General features: G+C 33.3%; 1 non-coding gene and 1 pseudogene across 1 annotated transcript; both read left to right on the plus strand.

The window, feature by feature from the left end:
* Positions 1-1,650: 1,650 nt before the first annotated feature.
* On the plus strand, positions 1,651-1,743 carry LOC132035621 (U5 spliceosomal RNA; annotated as a pseudogene).
* Positions 1,744-7,804: 6,061 nt separating this feature from the next.
* TRNAE-CUC (transfer RNA glutamic acid (anticodon CUC)) lies at positions 7,805-7,877 on the plus strand. The gene has a single exon. It is a non-coding gene; the product is annotated as a tRNA-Glu (tRNA).
* The last annotated feature ends 7,162 nt before the right edge of the window (positions 7,878-15,039 follow it).

A 15,039-nucleotide genomic window follows, 5' to 3' on the forward strand; every position in this document is an offset into this window, starting at 1 on the left:
TACCACTTGGAGGTCCTTGCATAGTCATGATAAAGGTAAAATGTGTCAGAGAAGATGTTTTAGCAATTTCCGTAAACTAAGTAACTAGAAGCAACTCATGTGATCAGTTGTTGCTAGTGGCATATAAGCAAATGATAAGCTCCATGACACGTGGCAAATATGACACTGGAGTATTATGTGGACACTAGGTGCTTAACCCTCATGCTTGTGTCGCTTATCAAAAGATGGGGTATGTTACCTTTTAATGAAGTAGGCGTATTTGCATGTCTAGTGGATGTTTTAACTTCTCGAGGCTGGCTGCTTTTTAATGGAATTAGGGTTAGATATCTAGCTGTTTTCTGTGTGAGAACGAAAATTACATGCTGAAATATGTCACATACTAGACCTCGTACCATATGATTAGGGTTGGAAAAAGTTACGTATTACGGTTATAACAGCTGATGGCAAGTGGAAATAGTGCGTTTGTAAATTATGTCAGCATACTGGGGGTATTATGCTGTTTGGAGTTCCAATATTTTCAGCACATTGTTTTCCATAAATATAAGAATGCATAGTTTTTAAGTGTATATTGGTCTATACCAACCACATGTACTGCGGTGGAATTTGACATTTAGTGGGTAGCATATTTAGCTTGATGAATGATTTAAAGATGCTTAATTAGGTTAATAAGTCTCTACTCGTAAGCTGTAGAGGGCATGTCAGCTATATTTGGCAAATGGAACACACTAAATGTGAGTTTCAACATTCCATTGATGGCCAACCAGGGCAGACTTTATTCTTAAACTTGGAAACCTGAACAAAAACTATTGGGTTAGGGTTTACAAACCAGGAGGTGCTTCAGATTTTACAGCTTGAGTGGACGTGCTTTAGTTCGGCAGCCTATTGGGAAAGTACAGGATGTAGCTCCATTTCTTAATTTGGTGGGTAGCATATTTAGCTTGATGAATGACTTAAAGATGCTCAACTAGGTTAATAAGTCCCTACTCGTAAGCTGTAGAGGGCATGATAGATAGTTGGCAAAATGGAACACATTAAATGTGATTTTCAACCTTCCATTGATGGTCAACCAGGGCCGACTTTATTCATGAACCGGAAACCTGAACAAAAATCTATTGGGATAAATCCAGGAGGTGCTTAGATTTTACAGCTTGAGGGACATGCTTTAGTTCGGTGGCCTAATTGGAAAATATAGGATTCCGTTCCATGTCTTAATTTAGCGGAGATAGTATATTTGGCTTGATGAATGATTGAAAGATGCATAACTAGGTAATAAGTCTCTATTCGTAAGCTGTTGAGGGCATGACAGATAGTTGGCAAAATGGAACACATTAAATGTGATTTTCAACCTTCCATTGATGGTCAACCAGGGCCGACTTTATTCATGAACCGGAAACCTGAACAAAAATCTATTGGGATAAATCCAGGAGGTGCTTAGATTTTACAGCTTGAGCGGGCGTGCTTTAGTTCGGCAGCCTAATTGCAAATATAGGATGCTGTTCCATGTCTTACTGTCGCGGAGTCAAGAGTTATGATTATTATGGATTTATTTTCTCTATTATTATTTACTTCGTATCTTCACTCGGGTGGCTTAGGTTTTTGTTAGATGATTTTCCTAGTCTAAGTGCCAAAACAAGGTATGTTAAAGTTTGCAGCCACGCAGTGAGCACAAAGCGAACTATTTTTTCGCCTTTTGCTAAAGAATACCGTGCGCGCGCATCAGTGGCATACGCCAATTTTTAGAGGGGGGAAAAAAAAGAAAAAAAGCTGCATTGAAGTAATGTTTAACTTAGGTTTTTGTTGGAAGATTTTCCAAGTCTTAGTGCAAAAACAAGCTATATTAAGATAATGTTTAACTTAGGTTTCGGTTGGAAGATCTCCCAAGATTTCCCAAGCCAAAACTAGCTATGTAGCAGTAAGAAAATCATAATTTCCTTGCAGTGCCCATATTCACTTCGGTGTATTACAGTTTTTGTTTGTTCAGTTACTTACTGTGCGTCTTCATCTGTTGTTTCTCTGGAATAGACTGTAAGTTGGGATCGACCTGATATTCCTTCGTTCGTCACAAGGTTCAAGAGTCTGCTAGATGTTTCTACCCCTCTCATAGATGTTGTGTACCTTAACTTTCACTCTTAATGTTTTCTTCTAGTACATACCTGACCCTCAACTTTTATTGTTTTGTTCGCTCGTGTACTGTTCTCTCAAATCATTGTAGAGGATTAGTGTAATTTGAGCACTTTAGTTGGGATCCAAGGGCAGACATCTTTGCTTCATGCGGAGTTTGAAACTTGGAGGTATTCATAGAAGACTGAATATGATGGAGAAATGTGCAAAAAGATCATAAAGTGACATTTGATCCATGTTATTGGTATATCTTGAGCGAGCCACCTTTTCTTGTAAAGTGGATACTACAACTACTGCTAGGCCTTAGTCCCAAACAAGTTGGGGTCGGGTATATGAACTCTCACTGACCTTGTTCTCCGTTTAAGCTCAATTCATATCATTATCATACCAAATAAAAATGAATGTGAAAAATAAGTTAAATATGTATAATGCAATGTAATAAGTACTAGTAATAATTATTATTATAATAGTAATAATTATTATGATAATAATAATAATATTAAAATGCTCTTTATATTTTCACTGGCACGTATAAATCTATGATAAGGTCAAGAACCAAGATACTCCTAGAAAAGCAATAGGTTGAAAATTCTCGTCTAACGAGACTAGTACTTACTCCCTATTAGTAGATATGGATCTTGTTCTTCCATCTTTCTCATAAATTAGATGACTTGGTGAAATTATCTTGTGGGTTTTAGCTTCTCTTGCTTGGAGGAACGACATGAGTTTGAAAATGTGGTACTTCGGTGTCAGGTGAATTATGTGGTGGTCGGTTTCTTTTCTATTTCCACCTTTAATTACCATTAGTCCAAAAGGTATCTCATCTTTCTTTTTCATGACCACACGTGTTTGGTGGAATCTATGAAAAACAAGAGTTTAGTCTTTCGCCTTCATTCTTTTTTCATGAGTTTGCAACTAGTTGGTATGTTTTCCTCATGGGCAAGTACCTTCTTGCTTGATTTTCCAAATAGTGGAAGTATTGTCATGGAACTACTAATTTTAATTTAAGTTATTAATTTCATTGTTCATGGATTCGCCAATATTTGGCATTATTTCTCATACACACTCTATTACTTGAAATTTCCCTACAGATAAAATAATTACCAGAAAAGTATTGTGACAAGTTAAATAGCATGAATGTTGATATATAATATAGAGGCTAAATCTACCATGTACCAACTTATTGCAACTGATCTGAGGTGCGGAGTCTTGTTTCCTTTTTGATATAACAGATGATTTATTTGAGCATATTCCTCATCCCCATGATTTGGAGTAATAAGTGGTGGTTGTTGGACTATGGACGCGATATCGTGAAGACCTATCAGTTATCTAGATTTGATTGGTAGTTATTACTGTCTCATAATGGCATCAGTTGTTGGTAAACTATTAATTACATCTAAAATTCTAATCAAATTTTAGCTGTTTAATAGATTACAGTACATTACAAGTATCTGGTTACCTGAATCTGAGTGACAATTAGATACTCCCATGGGTATATCTTTAATGGATGTAGGCTATCTTCTGGTCTCCTCTATTTTTTCCTAACCGTAACAGTTATTGAAAGGGGAAAAATGCTAACGTCTCTTATCACATTTTTTTTTAATGTCTTGTTTCTCCTTTGTAACAGTCTTCTGGCTTTTCTTTCGGGCTACAATCTTCTTGGACTTGGATGATTCATGTCAGAGTGCCCATTGTACCAGCTTGTTTCTTCACTATATTTCTCATAAACAAGCACTGTTTCATAAGTTTCCTTGCCAATGAAATAATTACCGTAAAAGTAATAAGCCGACTTAAATAACATGAAAATACAGATATTTTATAGCGCAGCTTTGCTAAGTTTACAACGTATCAATTATTTGTGACTTGTAACATGCTGAGAATCATAAGAAATTCTTTGTTGGTTATATGGGAGAGATTCTTCCTTAAGGGGTCTCTATCAACATGTTACGAAGCTCTGGTCTGGTATGTTGCTCATCCTATATAATTTGGGGCTGTTGGACTCTGAATGGAAAACATCGTGAAGACTCATCAGTTTTGTCCGGTAGTAATAACTCTCATGACCACATTAGTTGTTTGTAAAGCATAATTACACCTGACAACTGTGATCAAAATTTGGCTTTTAGTAGATTACAGTACATTAAAAAATTGATTATGCACAAAAAAGAAACAGGTATCTGATTAAGTGAATCTTACTGCTTATTAGGTACTCTTTAGGCTATTTTCTGCTCTCTCCGGTGGTACCTTAGCTTATTATCAATTGAAAGGAAAAAAATGTAAAGCTGTCTTAGAAGTGTTTTTTGAATGTATATCTTCTCTCCTTCGGTATTGGTCTTACTGGTGCGCAAGGTCTCAGCACTTGTTTCCTCAATGGAGTAGTTTCACTTGTCAAAGGTGGGCGTCTTCTGTTCTCGTCACTCTAATGGTTTGTTCATCATATCATCCTTATACCATGGAGTGGAAAAGGAAAGAGATCACATTCTTCTTTGACTGTTGTCTGATCTCTTGCCACTCACATTGACTGGTTAACTAACGTCTTTTCGGAGCTAAGGCCTCGGTGAACCTAATTCCTTCACGTATTAAGGTACTCTTGTACAAGCTTCTTTTGTTCAATTTTCGTTTTTTTACTTCTGATAAGTGTCTTGTAGGAGAAGAACGTTGCAGCATCTTTTCCTCGATGTCTCATTAGCTGATCGAAATATCGGATTGCCTGAACAACTGTACTTCAGCACGTTTTGCTTTAGGATAAGTAAGCAAAGAGTATAATGCTAGTGGGTGCTTACAGTTAAGTTGTATTTCTGGATCTTTAGTGGAGCTTTCTTACGGCTGGTTGCTACATGAGGAGGAAAAGGTGGTCCACTTTCATGAGCAAAATAGTTGCTCCAAGCTGCCTCTTCTGCTTTTCTCTTCAAGGTTTATCTGTTATTTTCCTAACCAGCTATTCATCTGCACTGTTGAAATGATTGGTCCAAGTATGTTCTTTCCGACAGGTTGTCTTGTTCCAGCGTGCAAGATAGCTGGCTGTCACCAGCTGTTGCTTCATAATTCATCTCATACGTCAAAGGGGTATATGTCTTGAGTGCATTCTTTTTAACAGGTTCTGTTACGCTCCTCTCTCTAGCTGCCTTTCCATTTGACACTGTCCTGATTGCTTGGCTAGGAGTTGTATTGGTAGATGACGTATGAGATGACCAATGTCACCAGCTGTTGCTTCATAGTTCATCTCATACGTCAAAGGGGTATATGTCTTGAGTGCATTCTTTTTAACAGGTTCTGTTACGCTCCTCTCTCTAGCTGCCTTTCCATTTGACACTGTCCTGATTGCTTGGCTAGGAGTTGTATTGGTAGATGACCAATGTGGGGAGGACAGCAGAGTAGTTAATGGATTATCATTACTTAATAAAATTTTGTAGTTTCTGGATCACATAGGTCAGAGCTCCTAAATTTTAAAGAAAGAAGAATCGGTTTTCTTCCTTTCTTGGTGTATGTAGAAGACTGAATCCATTCAATTCCTGAGAAGGATTACTAATTTTAAACTTTTCGAAATATCCTTCATCTCAACCACTTTTATGTCATCTTTTCAACCTTGCTTTTGTAGGAGCAAGTCAGACAGGTTGAGGGGTAGCACCAGCATATTAATTTGTCTGCAATAGCCACGTTGATCCCCATATGGTGGTGCTTTTGTTGCTCTTATTACAGTTTAGTCAGACCACTATGTTTTAGCTAGTATTCTTGTCTAAACTAATTGAGATAGTAGATATGTGAAAACTGAAGTGAGGAAATAAAAAGAAGGCCAATGTGTGTTTTAATCAATAAACATCATGGTATAGTCCGCAAATTGCAATTGAGAAATCAGGAGGGTTTGTGATGATTTTTCAATCTCTTTTACTAGATAATCTGAAACTAATCAAATTCATATTTCAGGATGGCAAGAAGTTAAAGGTAAGACCTCAAGCATTTATTTTGCTGGCTCATTGAGGAAGGTTTTGTGATTTGCTACCGCAGGGTGGAGTTACTAGAATTTGAAATTTTACAACGTACTTTCAAAAAGAATTGGTAGGACTAAGACATTTTTTAAAATCGGTAGTTGATTTTGAACCATTTACACTCAAGTCTCTCTAGGAGTTTGTAGCAGGTATTTGATTATTCCCTATGGTTTGGATCACTGGAGAAGTGCTCCATGTCGGTAGGTATATCAGATGTTTTCTGTTGATGATGATCTGGACATCAGTAGTGGCGGGTGTATTAATATTCTTTCAACTATCTTCATTAAAAAAAAAAAAGACATCCTCTTGACTAAAAATGAGCTTAAAAAGGACTCTGTCCCGTAGTGTGATCTACTTAGTAGCGACCAGACCACGCCATACAAATTCACGTACCGTTTCTTTTCTAATATTTGGGGATGTGAATAACTCATAATTTTTTGCAATTTTTTTGTAGGATGCATTATGGTATCCTCTGTGTGGTGAGATGTGAATAACTTATGCGGAAGAGAGTGAATTGCAGAAAGGACATTATGCCCATAGCTCGTCATGGGGGCTGGGCTGTATATGGACTTCTCTACTCATACAGCTCTCGGCCAAAAAGCAGTTAGCCTTCCTCTACAAGGAATGGGATTTTGGATAATTGTTCTCCACACAGGCAAATATCTTCTTGATATCGCGGGACAATCAGAGTTTACCCATGCAAAAGGAGCTGACAAATTTCTTCTTGATATCACCGGACAACCAGAGTTTACCATTGAAAAGAGAACACGAAACGCTAAGTAGGACATCTGAACCGGCATCCTAGGGAAGTCCTAAACAGAGATCTCCTCGCATCTGAAAGAATGGGATATTCTCACCTTTAGAGGGTGTTTGGACTGGGCTTATTTTAAGTGCTTTTTTGCTTTTAAGCTATTTTATACTTTTTGTGGTGTTAGGGAAAAAACAAAAAGTGCTTTTAAGCACTTACTTTTAGGCCAAAAAAATACAAAAATAAACTAAAAGCCGAAAGTTGGGTTCTCCCAACTTATGACTTTTGGCTTTTTAGCTTATTAGCTGTTTTAAACTAAAAGCCAATCCAAATACCCTCTTACACTGTTTTTCTTAAAGTTTTACTCCTATGTTAATATAGCTGTTGATCTGAGAAGGCTTAAGTTCTGGTCAATCACCTTAAGTTGCCCCTTGATGTATTTAGTTTGAGGGGGTGTAGTCAAGCTAATTTTTTTGTTATACATGTTGGTACGTAGTGTGAGAAATGGAGACGTTTTCTGTATTGGTTCTCTGTGTGTCTCCAGCTAGAAATGTGCTAGACTTTTTCTTTCTTTCCTTTAGTAAAGATATGTACTGCAGTTGCATCACCTTTTCTTATGTTGGGGGTTAGGGGTCTTTGTATTACATGTTTGTTGCGGAAACCTTGATATAACATGGGGTAACATGGTGATGGATATTTCATGTTGTGCTAGTTCCGTTGAGGTGATTCTATCGGAAGCTGGATGTTTAGGTGAATATACTTGTCTTGTAGGTTTTGGAATTCTTTTAATGCAGCAACGGCAAGGGTAGATGCCTGGCTCCACCTATTGGTTTTGTTGTTAATAATTTATGATACAGTGGCTGTGGATGTCTTCTGTGAGGGATGATGTATTGTATTTGTATGGCGTGTTACCTTTGTAATGAACAGAGGATAGAGGAAAAGTCATCAGCAATCCGTTGTAGTCTAGTTGGTTAGGATACTCGGCTCTCACCCGAGAGACCCGGGTTCAAGTCCCGGCAACGGAATGGTACACTTTTTCTTCTATCTTTTTGTTTCCCTCCCTGGTGCAATATTTCTGTTGGGGGTAATTTCGGGCTTAGAGCTGAGACACAATATACTTCAGCTGGGGCATCTATTGGGTTTCTCTATAGAATGGGCATTACCATAGAACTCAGTTTCTCCATAGTTCATAGCATTTCGCAATTTGATTTGTACCAACCAAATCAAATATGAAGGACTTGGTTTTCCATACCACTTAATCATGGTGTTTGGTTTAGAAACAAGAGCAACTTTCGTGGAAAAAAGTAGTCAGTTGCAGGCAACCAAGAGAAAATCTTGTTAGTCTGAAAAAAATCCCGTAACGCTACTGGATTCATAATTTTCTGAATTCAGTTCGCAGAAATACTTTTCCAATCCAAAAATATAAGATGATCTCGGGAAAACGTGAACAATGGCAGATAAATGTGCGAAACATCTCGCATTTATATGCAACGGATACAACCCAAAGAATGTAATGTAAGCAGCCCATTCTGGCGCAAACATCAATAATTGATTTCACATATCAAACCGATAGGTTATACGGAAATAATTTAACCGATGCTTCAAGGTTTTGCTTCTTTGACTTAAATGCGAACAGTTGAAAACAAATAATAGTACAGAAACATGTTTTGAAATAGAGAAGACTTTTGGTTCATTTTGCAACCCATTTCTGAAGCATCTTTTTGTATGTTTTGGCGCATTCTACTTCTTGAGGGTTCAATATGTATCAGGAAAAATACGTTTTGGGGTTATTGGATGCGACATGAACAATAAATTAGATCCTACAGTTGCACGTGAATAGATGAATCCATTTTAGTACTTCATATCTTCTTCTTGATAGTCTCAAATCCGGAAAATGTGCAATGAAGGTAGTGGACATTTATGCTGGAAACCATTGAAAACAATAAACAGATCACGAATTCACGATATATAAATAAAGCTAAAAAAAAGTTCAAACCGAACCAAACCAACTCGACATTAAATGTATTCAATTTTTAAAATATTTTATCATAAACATATTTATTTGTAATGTAATTTATAAATATTTCTTAAATTATTTTGTAGTTTTTTATCTATTATCATATTATTCAAGTCAACTTATATCCAATGTCAATAAGTTTTATATCCTATGGATGTTAAGATAAATAAAGTCAAATCAAAATCAAAACACTAATGTAACAAAAGAAATTCAATTTACACATGCGAATGACAAATACATTGATAATCATTTAGTTTCAATATGTGACACATAACTTAAGTTTTTTTTCTTTGTCATGTAATTAATACTTATTAGCCGCGCTTATTTTAGCATGACTTAGTATTTTTAGATTTTTTTCTTTATGGCTTATTAATTAACAATATTTATTTTAAATATTTTATTAGCTTTTGTTGAATATTTTAATACTGTCATCACTCTTCTCACATTTTGTGTTATCCTTTTAGAACAAACAAAAAAATTATATAAAGATCTTACTGACAAAAAATATTCAAGGTTAAAGTATAATGTTTTTGCATACGACTATTAAGAGAAAATCCAAACAACCCGAAAAACCGAGAAAATTTAAAAATCAATTTTATTTTCTTTTTGGTCCATTTTTAGTTTTCTAAAATGGTGTTAAAAAACCATTGAAACAATAAACAGATCACGATATATAAATAAAGCTAAAAAAGTTCACAAATAAGACTTTGCAAAATCTACTTTTTTAGTTTTTTATTAGATACTGAACTTGAGGCATATACATACGCTTCTATATCCAGAGGGTGATTCGGTTTTATAGTGCATCATAAAACGTGTACACATGCGAAGCTAAATACATACATAATCATATATCAAATGTGACATGATATCTTGAGTTTTTTAACATGTCATGTTAACAACGGTTAAATATTATAAAGTTCAAAAGTTCTAAATAGGTGGTGATCCTTTTAGAACAAACAAAAAATTAAAAAGAGCGACATATTCAAGGTTAAAGTATTGGTTCACATGAATCTAGTAAATCTTTTTTATCCAAAATAGTATATTTGTACTAAAAAATGTACTAAATATCAATAAGTATTTAATTGTATCAATTGTTGTTGTTGTTGTTGTTGTTGTTGTTGTTCTTATTATTATTAATATTATCATTAATATTATCATCATTATTATTATTATTATTATTATTATTATTATTATTATTATTATTATTATTATTAAGAAAACAAGCATATTTTCTTTTTGGTCCATTTGGATTTCTAAAATGGTGTTAAAAAGATTTATAGAAGATAATTTATAACTGAGGAAGAGGAAAGGAAAGTGACTAATTGTTTAATCAGAGTACAAATTAAAAAATCTTTATCTCGTTGTACTGAGAAATTGGGGATCACTCATAAATTCCTATTGTTGACATCCAAGCGATCCAAATGCACGACATGCCATAAGAAAATATGAGTATAAAGATTGGGAGCTTTGGTACTCAAGTAATATCCAACATTCATTTATTTAACAGTCCATATTACCTTATCATCCTTTTTGTTTGTAGTACGGTATCTAGTCTAGTAGTCAGTACCGGTTTGGTTCAGATTTTTCGAATACCAAACCAAACTAACTGCGTCGGGTTTTTCAATTTCGGGTTTTCTCGGGTTGTTCGGTTTTTTCCAAAAAAATCTTCATACAAAACATATGACTTTTACTTCAAATATTTCTTTAGTCCTAATAAGAGACAACTATATAAATAAGGTGTTTCTTAAGAAAATAACACAAAATGTGAGATTGGTGATGACATCGTATTAAAATATTCAACAAAAAAGATAATAAAATCGGTTAAAATAAGTATTGCTAATTAATAAGCCATAAAGAAAATGACTTTAATCTAAATACTAAGTTATGCTAAAACAAGTACGGCTAATAAGTATTAATTACATGACAAAGAAAAAAAATTAAGTTACGTATTTTTACGCTCTAAAACAATTATGCAAACTAAAGAATAGATATCCAACATTACTGTCATTCCTAGTGTTAGAATTGAATTTCTTTTGTTAGCATTAGTGTTGAGTTGGTTTTGATTTAGACTTTATTTGAGTCACTAACATCTATGGGATATAAAATTTATTTGCATTCAAAATTCTAAGTTCAAGCTTAAAATAATATCATAAAAGACAAAATACTATGAAAAAATTTAAGAAATATTTACAATTACATTGCAAATAAATATTTTTATGTATAAAATATTTTTAAAATCAAATGCACATAATGTCGGGTCAGTTTGGTTCGGTTTAACTTTTTCTAGCTAAAATCAAACCATACCAATTATGATCGGGTTTTTTTTTTCAACACCAAACCAAGTCAAACCAAACCACTAGTCGGGTTTTTTTCTCGGTTTGACTTGATTTATCGGTTTGGTGCGGTTTGTCGGTCATTTCTTTGCGCGGATTGCCCTTCTTTTGGGGTGGTCTTTAAATTTTACCCTCAAATTTGTGGTCTTTATTCTCACATGGTGGCCGAATCAAAAAACATAAGATACTAAAAATTCACACCTAGAATTTCAACATGTTATTTAAAGTGATTTTGGACTCCCTTTGTTATTAGACTCTTTACTTATGTTTAGGAGATTCAACCGTACATATATAATTAAATAATCGTTTTAACCTTATTTGGGTAATACATTATTTTTAAATTAAATCTCCTTGCCTCCCTTTAGCTCCACTCCTGCTCACATACACATTACTCAATAATCATTATCTACAAATTAACACATGTTGATTATATGTGATGATGTGGACATATGTGTGTCGTGTATATATATATATATATATATATATCCACTAACATTTGAGTGATTGATATGTGTGATTATTTTTGCATTGACGCTCTATATAACATTTCATTCATCAACTTGCTAATGCCCATGATACTTTTACATGTTTTATAGTACACACTTTTAATTAAGATTACTAAAAGTTCCTTGATGTTAAAAAAAAAAATATATATATATATATATATATATATATATGTTACTACCTAGCTATCATAATTAAAGCTAATCAACACAAATTTTGATAATTTAGTTTCGCATCTTCTAGTTTTTTTCTTTTCTTAAAAAGGTACATATTACTCAAGGATTAACTACATGGTCCTTTATAAAAAAATAAGATACTAAAAATAAACAGAATTTCAACATGTTATTTAAAGTGATTTTGGACTTTTGTTATTAGACTCTTTACTTATGTTTAGGAGATTCAACTGTACATATATAATTAAAAAATCGTTTTAGTTATTTTGGTAATACATTATTTTTAAATTAAATCTCCTTGCCTCCCTGTTTGAATACACATTACTCAATAATCATTATCTACAAATTAACACATGTTGATTATATGTGATGATGTGGACATATGTGAAAGTCGTGTTTTTCCACTAATGTGTTTTTCCACTAACATTTGAGTGATTGATATGTGTGATTATTTTTGCATTGACGCTCTATATAACATTTCATTCATCAACTTGCTAATGCCCATGAAACACATGCGTGATAATTCCTTGATGTTTGCAATCATATATGTTACTACCTAGCTATCATAATTAAAGCTAATCAACACAAATTTTGATAATTTAGTTTCGCATCTTCTAGTTTTTTTCTTTTCTTAAAAAGGTAAAAGAAAGTAACTACAATGTCCTTTATAAGAAAATAGAAGAAACAAATATAAACAGAAATTAAGTCCTTTTCAAAATCATTTTTTCTTAGAGCATTGGTCCAAATTTCTTGCTTATTGTGCTCCAATATTTTTGCCTTCGAATGGACCAATCTCTACAAAAGCTGCAAAATAGCTTTTTTGGTGTTTTTAAATTTCAAATACATTTGGATGATTTAAATTTTTAATAATTTCTTTAGAAAAAGATTTCCAAAACATTTTCCGGAAAAAAGTGAAATATTTTCATGGGCAATAGGTCCGACAATTGGCATTTCACTTCTAGATTTCCTTTTCAATCATTTTCTTAGAGCAGTGGTCCAAATTTCTTGCTTATTGTGCTCCAATATTTTTGCCTTCGGTGGACCAATCTCTACATTGCTGCATATATGGCTAGATCTATTTCTACTAACAAAACGAACAGAAAAGATAAACCAAGATAATGCTCTCTTATTGTAGATTGGTTTTGGATTGTTAATTACGTTTTAACCAACTTTTCAAAATTATTTAATATTTAATCATTTTTATTTTGAAAATATAATTTGATAAAATTATTCTTAGCTAAAATACAGGAAAACTCCAGAAATTGTTCCTGAAATTCAAATTCCAAAAAAAAAAATCATAGAATTTGAACCTTTGTTAGTTCGAATTTTTCTGTAACAACAATAACTAAAAATCTACTAGACAAGTTAACTTTAACATGTGAAAAGGAGGGCTTGATGGTGATGTCTATATTTGTATATGTAAAGCTATGGTTGATTTTTATGCAAAGTGTGGATTTGTGGTTGAGCCATATATAACAAGTGTTTGATTGAACGAGCCAAAAAGATATTATGGCATGGGATGCAATGATTTCAGACTGCTCAGTAAATAATTTGTATTCATCTAAAATTGTAGCCATTCTTCCTACTATTGTAGAAACTAATAAGTTGAGTGAAGAAAGAATCACAGTGTCAAACTAAAATTTCCTATTCAAGGTTCGAATTTTAGCACAGTGCGATGGAGTTTCAACTTTTACCTTTCTGCAACAAATTTTTGAGTTCCAACATAATAAGTTGGAGTTTCACTTGTAAAAGACTCAAACTTGATCCTTTCGTATTTTAAGTAGAGCTATTTTTGTCCCTTTTTTGCATTAAAAAGTGATTTTTATCAATTAAATTTTAAATAGTGGCTGAATATTAAAAATGGTCCAAGAAACAGCCATCCCGCCCAAATTTTACTCACCAATTTCCTTCGTAGTTCAAGATATTAGGTCCACTTTCCTTATTTTTATTTTCTCATAACAATTTTTTAGTATTTATTATTAATTTAATTTTACACTTTGATAAGTTTACCCTTAGAAAAACATTTTTATCTAGTTAATTTTATGAAGAGAAATTCGAATAAAGGTAGCTGAAATTATCTCAATAGTAGTATTTTTCTTATAACTATAGTCACGAAGGAAAAGTAAATAAAACAAGGAAAGGGAACTCAACTAAAATATTTATATGGATCTGATCAGGATTCAACTTGAGCACAATTAATCTTTGTTAATTTGTGGCATATATATATATATATATATATATATGCCTGTGTAGTTGGAAACTTGGAACAGCGAATATAATCCTATATACCTAATTAATCGGCTTTTTATTATCTTATTTTTTGGGATTTCTGCGAGTTAATTAAGTAACGTTTTCGCTAAAGATAAGTAGTGGAGCATTAGCACATCTAATTAGGTTTCAATTTAACCAAATTATCCCTCTGAAAATAAGACAAAACCATCCGATAAGGCATAAGGCCCATGCTTCTACTTTTTTCCTCTTTTTCTTTTACTTTGTTTTCATAGATTATGACAAGGACGAATTAAACAGATAAGTTAGCAAGCAAAATGGCCTAATGATGAGGTATTTTTTATTAGGGGGCCTTACTTCAACAGATTAAATTAATAAGTTATGAAGGATTAGCATAAGGTTGAAAGCAACGGATTTGAAATATTATAATTCGTTGAGATAGTCTCATTTGTTAAATTAAAAGGATTGGGTTCGGATTACCTGGAAAAATAAAATATTTGATAAGGTAAGGAGCTTATAAAATAGTCATTAGGGAACAACTCGAAGGATCATCGAAAAGCTAAGTCGTTCAGGTTCATTATATATTAAGTATCAGCGAAAACATGAAGATCAAACTAATTAATCAAGTATCTAATCAACCAAATTGATCAACAAATAATATATCAAAATCGTATTGTTTATTGGAAATTAAAGAAGGGGGAACAAGTGCAAACAAGCTTTTTTTGTTTTGTTTTTCGTTTTTGTTTTTGTTTTTGTATCACCTGAATTTTTATGTAGAAAATAAGATGTAAAGCTTTAGGGTTTAACAAAAAGACCTTAGGCTTTTAGGTTTTGTGCATGTCAATCAAGAAGTAATAGGACAATCCTGTTAAGAGATAGATTAATGGATGACGCCATGAAGTCATTTGTTTATTTAATTGAAATGGAACCC

Source organism: Lycium ferocissimum, chromosome 10 (genome assembly GCF_029784015.1).
Source record: "Lycium ferocissimum isolate CSIRO_LF1 chromosome 10, AGI_CSIRO_Lferr_CH_V1, whole genome shotgun sequence".
NCBI lineage: Eukaryota > Viridiplantae > Streptophyta > Magnoliopsida > Solanales > Solanaceae > Lycium > Lycium ferocissimum.